Consider the following 6,202-nt stretch of genomic DNA (forward strand, 5'->3'; position numbering starts at 1 on the left):
TGGTAGGTTTTCACTTTGATGCTCTAAAGGGAAAAAACAGAAAGCAAATTAAGTCTGTCTGTGGTGTTTCCTGTATACAATATAGCAATGTGATTTGCTTTTGCAAACTTGAGACAAAAACCACAGAATCCATTATTACTACATATCTTCTTCTAATGAGATGTTTTATTAATAAATTGTCTGCTATACAATAATAGATTGGACCACATAGTATAAAACAAAAAAATACTAAGAAGTAAAAAAAAAAAAGTTATTTTCTCTATTCAGCTTATAGTTTAAAGAAATAAAATTATTTCATATATAAGGGCTAGAAGAAAATGCAGGAAGAAGCTTGAGTAGTAATAACACGTTCATCTTGGTTTTTTAATATTTATTTATTTATTTATTTATTTATTTATTTATTTATTTTTGGCTGCGTTAGGTCTTAGTTGAGGCGTGTGGGCTTCACTCTAGTTGTGGCGTGGGCTCCAGAGTGTGTGGGCTCTGTAGTTGTGGCACACAGATTCTCTAGTTGTGGCATGTGGGCTCAGTAGTTGCAGCACGTGGGCTTAGTTGCCCCGCAGCATGTGGGATCTTAGTTTCCCGACCAGGTATCGAACCCGCATCTCCTGCATTGGAAGGCGGATTCTTAACCGCTGGACCACCAGGGAAGTCCCAACATGTTCATCTTGTAAAAGGTTTTATCCTCAAACTATGCAGTATGGTGAGTGAGGGAGGTATTTTTATGGAAGACAAAGACTGAGTTTTGAAGAGGTTATTTGTAAGGTCCTGTACCAAATTTGTGTCAGTACATGGCCCCAGTGTGCTGTCTTTTCTCTCTTACTGTGAGGTAAGTAATTCTTCTCCCACTTCACCATTTGCCCAGGAGGAAAATGCAGTGCAGGTACTAGAAAGAATCTGGATATATTCTCTGTAAAATAAATGACATATATAGAAATTTATTACTTATAAGTCTGGAGCATAGACACAACATTTGCTTTTCTTTCCCTTTGTGATGTCTGATTATAAAATTAATGTGATAATCATAAGCAGATTTCAGAAACAATGTTCACCAAATACAAGTGAACATTAAAAGGGATGGAGGTGATTTCTGTTTTCTTCTTTAGAATAGCTGTATTATTTGAATTATTTTTAAATAAACATCAATTTTTAGGTCAGAAAAAAATCATTTAGGGTTAAAGGGAATATATATTCACATTGTTAAAAGTTTGGAATTCAGAAAAATGATTGTAAAACAGTCATTACACCAGCACCAGAAATTACTAACATTAAGTTGTCTTGTTTCTGAGCAAACATGTTTATTTTTTCCATATTTCTATTTTGACATACTTGAAATCACAGAGAATATGGTTCCCTGTACTTTAAAAAATTTTAACATTACATTTATTAATTTTTTTTCACATTAAAAGGGTGATAGCCATCAAATTCTTTCCTTCATTCTGGAGTTGACAACAGGGAGGAAAATTACTCCCACATTCTCTCAAGTTAATAACCATTATACACATATACACATGCCATACTAGAATTCTCCATAGTCCAAGTGTCAAATAATTACTTCTTTAGCTACTTCTTCAAGCAGCAGTGGGGCAGGGTAGAGAGCAAGGAGTAGACAGGGAAAGATGGGAAAGGTAATCTCACTAAGAATAATAGCAAATGTGGCCCCATTTATCATGCAAAACCAACTGGGTTATTTTTTAAACAATACTAGAAAAAGAAAGAATTTTTACCAAAAACAAGGCCTGGCATCAGTATCTTACAAGCTTAACAAAAAGAAGTCAGTGAAGGGGGAACAGAGGAACAAATGAGCTAGGAGACAGATAGAAAACAAATAGTAATATGGCAAATGTAACTCTGAACATATCAATAATTACATTAAAGGTAAATGGTCTGAACACTCAAATCAAAAGTCAGAGATTGTCAGACTGATAAAAGAATAAGGTCCATCTTCATGTCCTCTAAAAAAGACAGATTCAAAGGCACAAATAAATTGAAAGGAAAATTATGGGGAAAAGATATACCATGCAAACAGTAACCATAAAAAAGCTGGGGGTGGCTATCTTAATATCAAATAAAATGAACTTCAAGATGAGTGCAATTCCAGACTTGGGAAGATTCTATCCTTATGAAGGAGAAGGAGACCCCTGGAATTCCTCTAAGTATATAGAAATCCTAGATTTATACTTGAGTTGACTTTGTTGTCTTGCAGGTTTTCAAGGACTCATTGGTGCCTGAAATTAAACTTCTGTGTGGATTAGAGCCGAATCATGGAGTCATCTCACTCTGAGACTTGAGTCTTAAAAGTGTGTAGCATCCCTGACCTGCACAGAGTTTAGTTACAATGATCCAATTCCTTCCTGATTTCAGAAATAATAGGGCAAGCACCCAGGCTGCCAGCCACTTCACAGATGAATGCTGTTTGGTCATGTGCCAGAGTTCTAGTTAGTACTTGACTGGCAAGTACTGGCTTGAATTAATAAAAGCAGCATTGAAACATCTGCAGGTTTGGTCTTTAGCTGCCATTTCACCCAGATATTTTTGTTGTTGTTGTTGTTGTTTTTGTAGTATCTTTCAACTGAGTATGTGTGGCGTGAATTCATTTAGATATCAGAATCTCAAATGGCATTCCAAAGGCAAGAGTGGAAAAGCCCCAACCTGGAAAATAAAGAATAGCATCCAGAATTGACCATTAGATGGTAATTAGTGGAGCTGGAAATTAGCCATGCCAAAGACTCTAACCGTCCTTGATGAAAGGCCCAGGGCTTTTTAGTTTTACATGCTGAGTCTCTCATTTTCTATTTTCTTCCTTTACTCTCAGACTTTTCTATTCTATTTGCACCCAAGTACCATCTGTTATTCCTTTTCACACACTTTTCAAACCTTTCTTTCACTCCTTCCCGTTCCACATACCTCACCATTATAAGGTGGGTAATTGTGCAAAGATTCCAATTAGTGTATTGTTTGACAGCACCTCAGTTTTCTACCATCTAAGATGCACCACATCCTCATGAATGAAGACTGTATATTTAAATGGAGTCGTTTGTATTCTGCAAGAGGTTTACAGTTGGGACTTGCAATCAGGTAGTTTTATTTTGTTTTGTTTCCTAATAATTTTTTTATTGAAGTATTGTTGATTTACAATATTATATTAGTTTCAAGAGCATAGTGATTCAGTATTTTTACAGATTATACTTCATTATAGGTTATTACAAGGTAATGGCTATAATTCCCTGTGATATACAATATACCCTTGTTGCTTATCTATTTTATACATGGTAGTTTGTATCTCTAAATACCATACCCTTAATTTGCCCCTCCTCTCTTCCCTCTCCCTATTGGCAACCAGTAGTTTGTTTTCTATATCTGTGAGTCTGTTTCTGTTTTACATATACATTCATTTGTATTATCTTGTAGATTTCACATATAAATTATACAGTATTTGTCTTTCTCTGTCTGACTTATTCCACTAAGCATAATATGCTTGACGTCTATCCACTTTGCTGCAAATGGCAGAATTTCTTCTTCTTCTTCTTTTTTTTTTTTTAATGTGATATATGTCACATCTTCCTTATCCATTCTTCTGTTGATGGGCATTTGGGTTGGCTATTGTAAATAGTGTTGCTATGAACATTGAGGTCCATGTATCTTTTCAAATTAGTGTTTTCATTTTTCCCAGATGTATACCCACGAGTGGAATTGCAGGATGTGAAGCAGGTAGTTTTGCATGAAGCTGATGAGGCTTGGTGAAGTTTCCCATTTTACTAAGAGGAAAGGGGAAAAACGGAGGACACTAACATTTATTGCCTATATCTCACATGCCAGTCATTGGGCTAAGGAATTTGTCAACATTATGCTTTTTAATTCTATCAATAATACTAAGTGGAGATTGACAGCAAAGGGCCATGAGAGAAATTCTTTAGCGCGAAGGAAGAGTTCCCCATTGTGTTTGTGGTGATAGTTACATGACTATATAAATTTGTTCTAACTCTTCAAATTGCACACTTAAAATTAGTACATTTTATTGTAAGGACATTATATCACAACAAAGGTAAGAAAAATAAGGAGAAAAGATTTTTAAATGGAAATTATAAATATCTAGACTGATGGAAAATCAGCAACTCAAATGATGACGAAGCTGGGTGACAGAAGCAGATAGCGTTCTTGGGAACAACAACAACAAAAATACTGAAAAAGAAAAGACCCACTATGCATATAATATTTAGAGAGATGGAAAGGTAGAGATGAAAGTAGAAGCAATAATCAAGGAAATAACAGAAGGAAATTTCCCTGAACTGAAAAAAATTTAGAATTTTCAGATGAAAGAGGCTCACCAAGTTCCAGTCAAGATTGTTTTAAAAAGGCACAACCTTAAATATGATCTGAAGAGAAACTCTTTTTTTTGTGTGTGTGTTACTTTCTGCTTTATAACAAAGTGAATCAGTTATACATATACATATGTTCCCATATCTCTTCCCTCTTGCATCTCCCTCCCTCCCACCCTCCCTATCCCACCCCTCTAGGTGGTCACAAAGCACCGAGCTGATCTCCCTGTGTTATGCGGCTGCTTCCCACTAGTTATCTATTTTACATTTGGTAGTGTATATATGTCCATGACACTCTCTCACCCTGTCACATCTCACCCCTCCCCCTCCCCATATCCTCAAGTCCATTCTCTAGTAGGTCTGTGTCTTTATTCCCGTCTTGCCACTAGGTTCTTCATGACCTTTTTTTTTCCTTAGATTCCATATATATGTGTTAGCATACTGTATTTCTTTTTCTCTTTCTGACTTACTTCACTCTGTATGGCAGACTCTAACTCCATCCACCTCATTACAAATACCTCCATTTCATTTCTTTTTATGGCTGAGTAATATTCCATTGTATATATGTGCCACATCTTCTTTATCCATTCATCCGATGATGGACACCTAGGTTGCTTCCACGTCCTGACTATTGTAAACAGAGCTGCAATGAATATTTTGGTACATGACTCTTTCTGAATTATGGTTTTCTCAGGGTATATGCCCAGTAGTGGGATTGCTGGGTCGTATGGTAGTTCTATTTGTAGTTTTTTAAGGAACCTCCATACTGTTCTCCATAGTGGCTGTATCAATTTACATTCCCACCAACAGTGCAAGAGTGTTCCCTTTTCTCCACACCCTTTCCAGCATTTATTGTTTCTAGATTTTTGGATGATGGCCATTCTGACCGGTGTGAGATGATACCTCATTGTAGTTTTGATTTGCATTTCTCTAATGATTAATGATGTTGAGCATTCTTTCATGTGTCTGTTGGCAATCTGTATATCTTCTTTGGAGAAATGTCTATTTAGGTCTTCTGCCCATTTTTGGATTGGGTTGTTTGATTTTTTGTTATTGAGCTGCATGAGCTGCTTGTAAATCTTGGAGATTAATCCTTTGTCAGTTGCTTCATTTGCAAATATTTTCTCCTATTCTGAGGGTTGTCTTTTGGTCTTGTTTATGGTTTCCTTTGCTGTGCAAAAGCTTTTAAGTTTCATTAGGTCCCATTTGTTTATTTGTGTTTTTATTTCCATTTGCCTAGGAGGTGGGTCAAAAAGGATCTTGCTGTGATTTATGTCATAGAGTGTTCTGCCTATGTTTTCCTCTAGGAGTTTGATAGTGTCTGGCCTTACACTTAGGTCTTTAATCCATTTTGAGTTTATTTTTGTGTATGGTGTCAGGGAGTGTTCTAACTTCATACTTTTACATGTACCTGTGCAATTTTCCCAGCACCACTTATTGAAGAGGCTGTCTTTTCTCCACTGTATATGCTTGCCTCCTTTATCAAAGATAAGGTGATCATATGTGCGTGGGCTTATCTCTGGGCTTTCTATCCTGTTCCATTGATCTATGTTTCTGTTTTTGTGCCAGTACCATACTGTCTTGATTACTGTAGCTTTGTAATATAGTCTGAAGTCAGAGAGCCTGATTCCTCCAGCTCCATTTTTCGTTCTCAAGATTGCTTTGGCTATTCAGGGTCTCTTGTGTTTCCATAAAAATTGTGAAATTTTTTGTTCTAGTTCTGTGAAAAATGCCAGTGGTAGTTTGATAGGGATTGCATTGAATCTGTAGATTGCTTTGGGTAACAGAGTCATTTTCACAATGTTGATTCTTCCAATCCAAGAACATGGTATATCTCTCCATCTATTTGTATCATCTTTAATTTCTTTCATCAGTGTCCTATA

The sequence above is a fragment of the Eubalaena glacialis genome, chromosome 4 (genome assembly GCF_028564815.1).
Source record: "Eubalaena glacialis isolate mEubGla1 chromosome 4, mEubGla1.1.hap2.+ XY, whole genome shotgun sequence".
NCBI classification, from domain to species: domain Eukaryota; kingdom Metazoa; phylum Chordata; class Mammalia; order Artiodactyla; family Balaenidae; genus Eubalaena; species Eubalaena glacialis.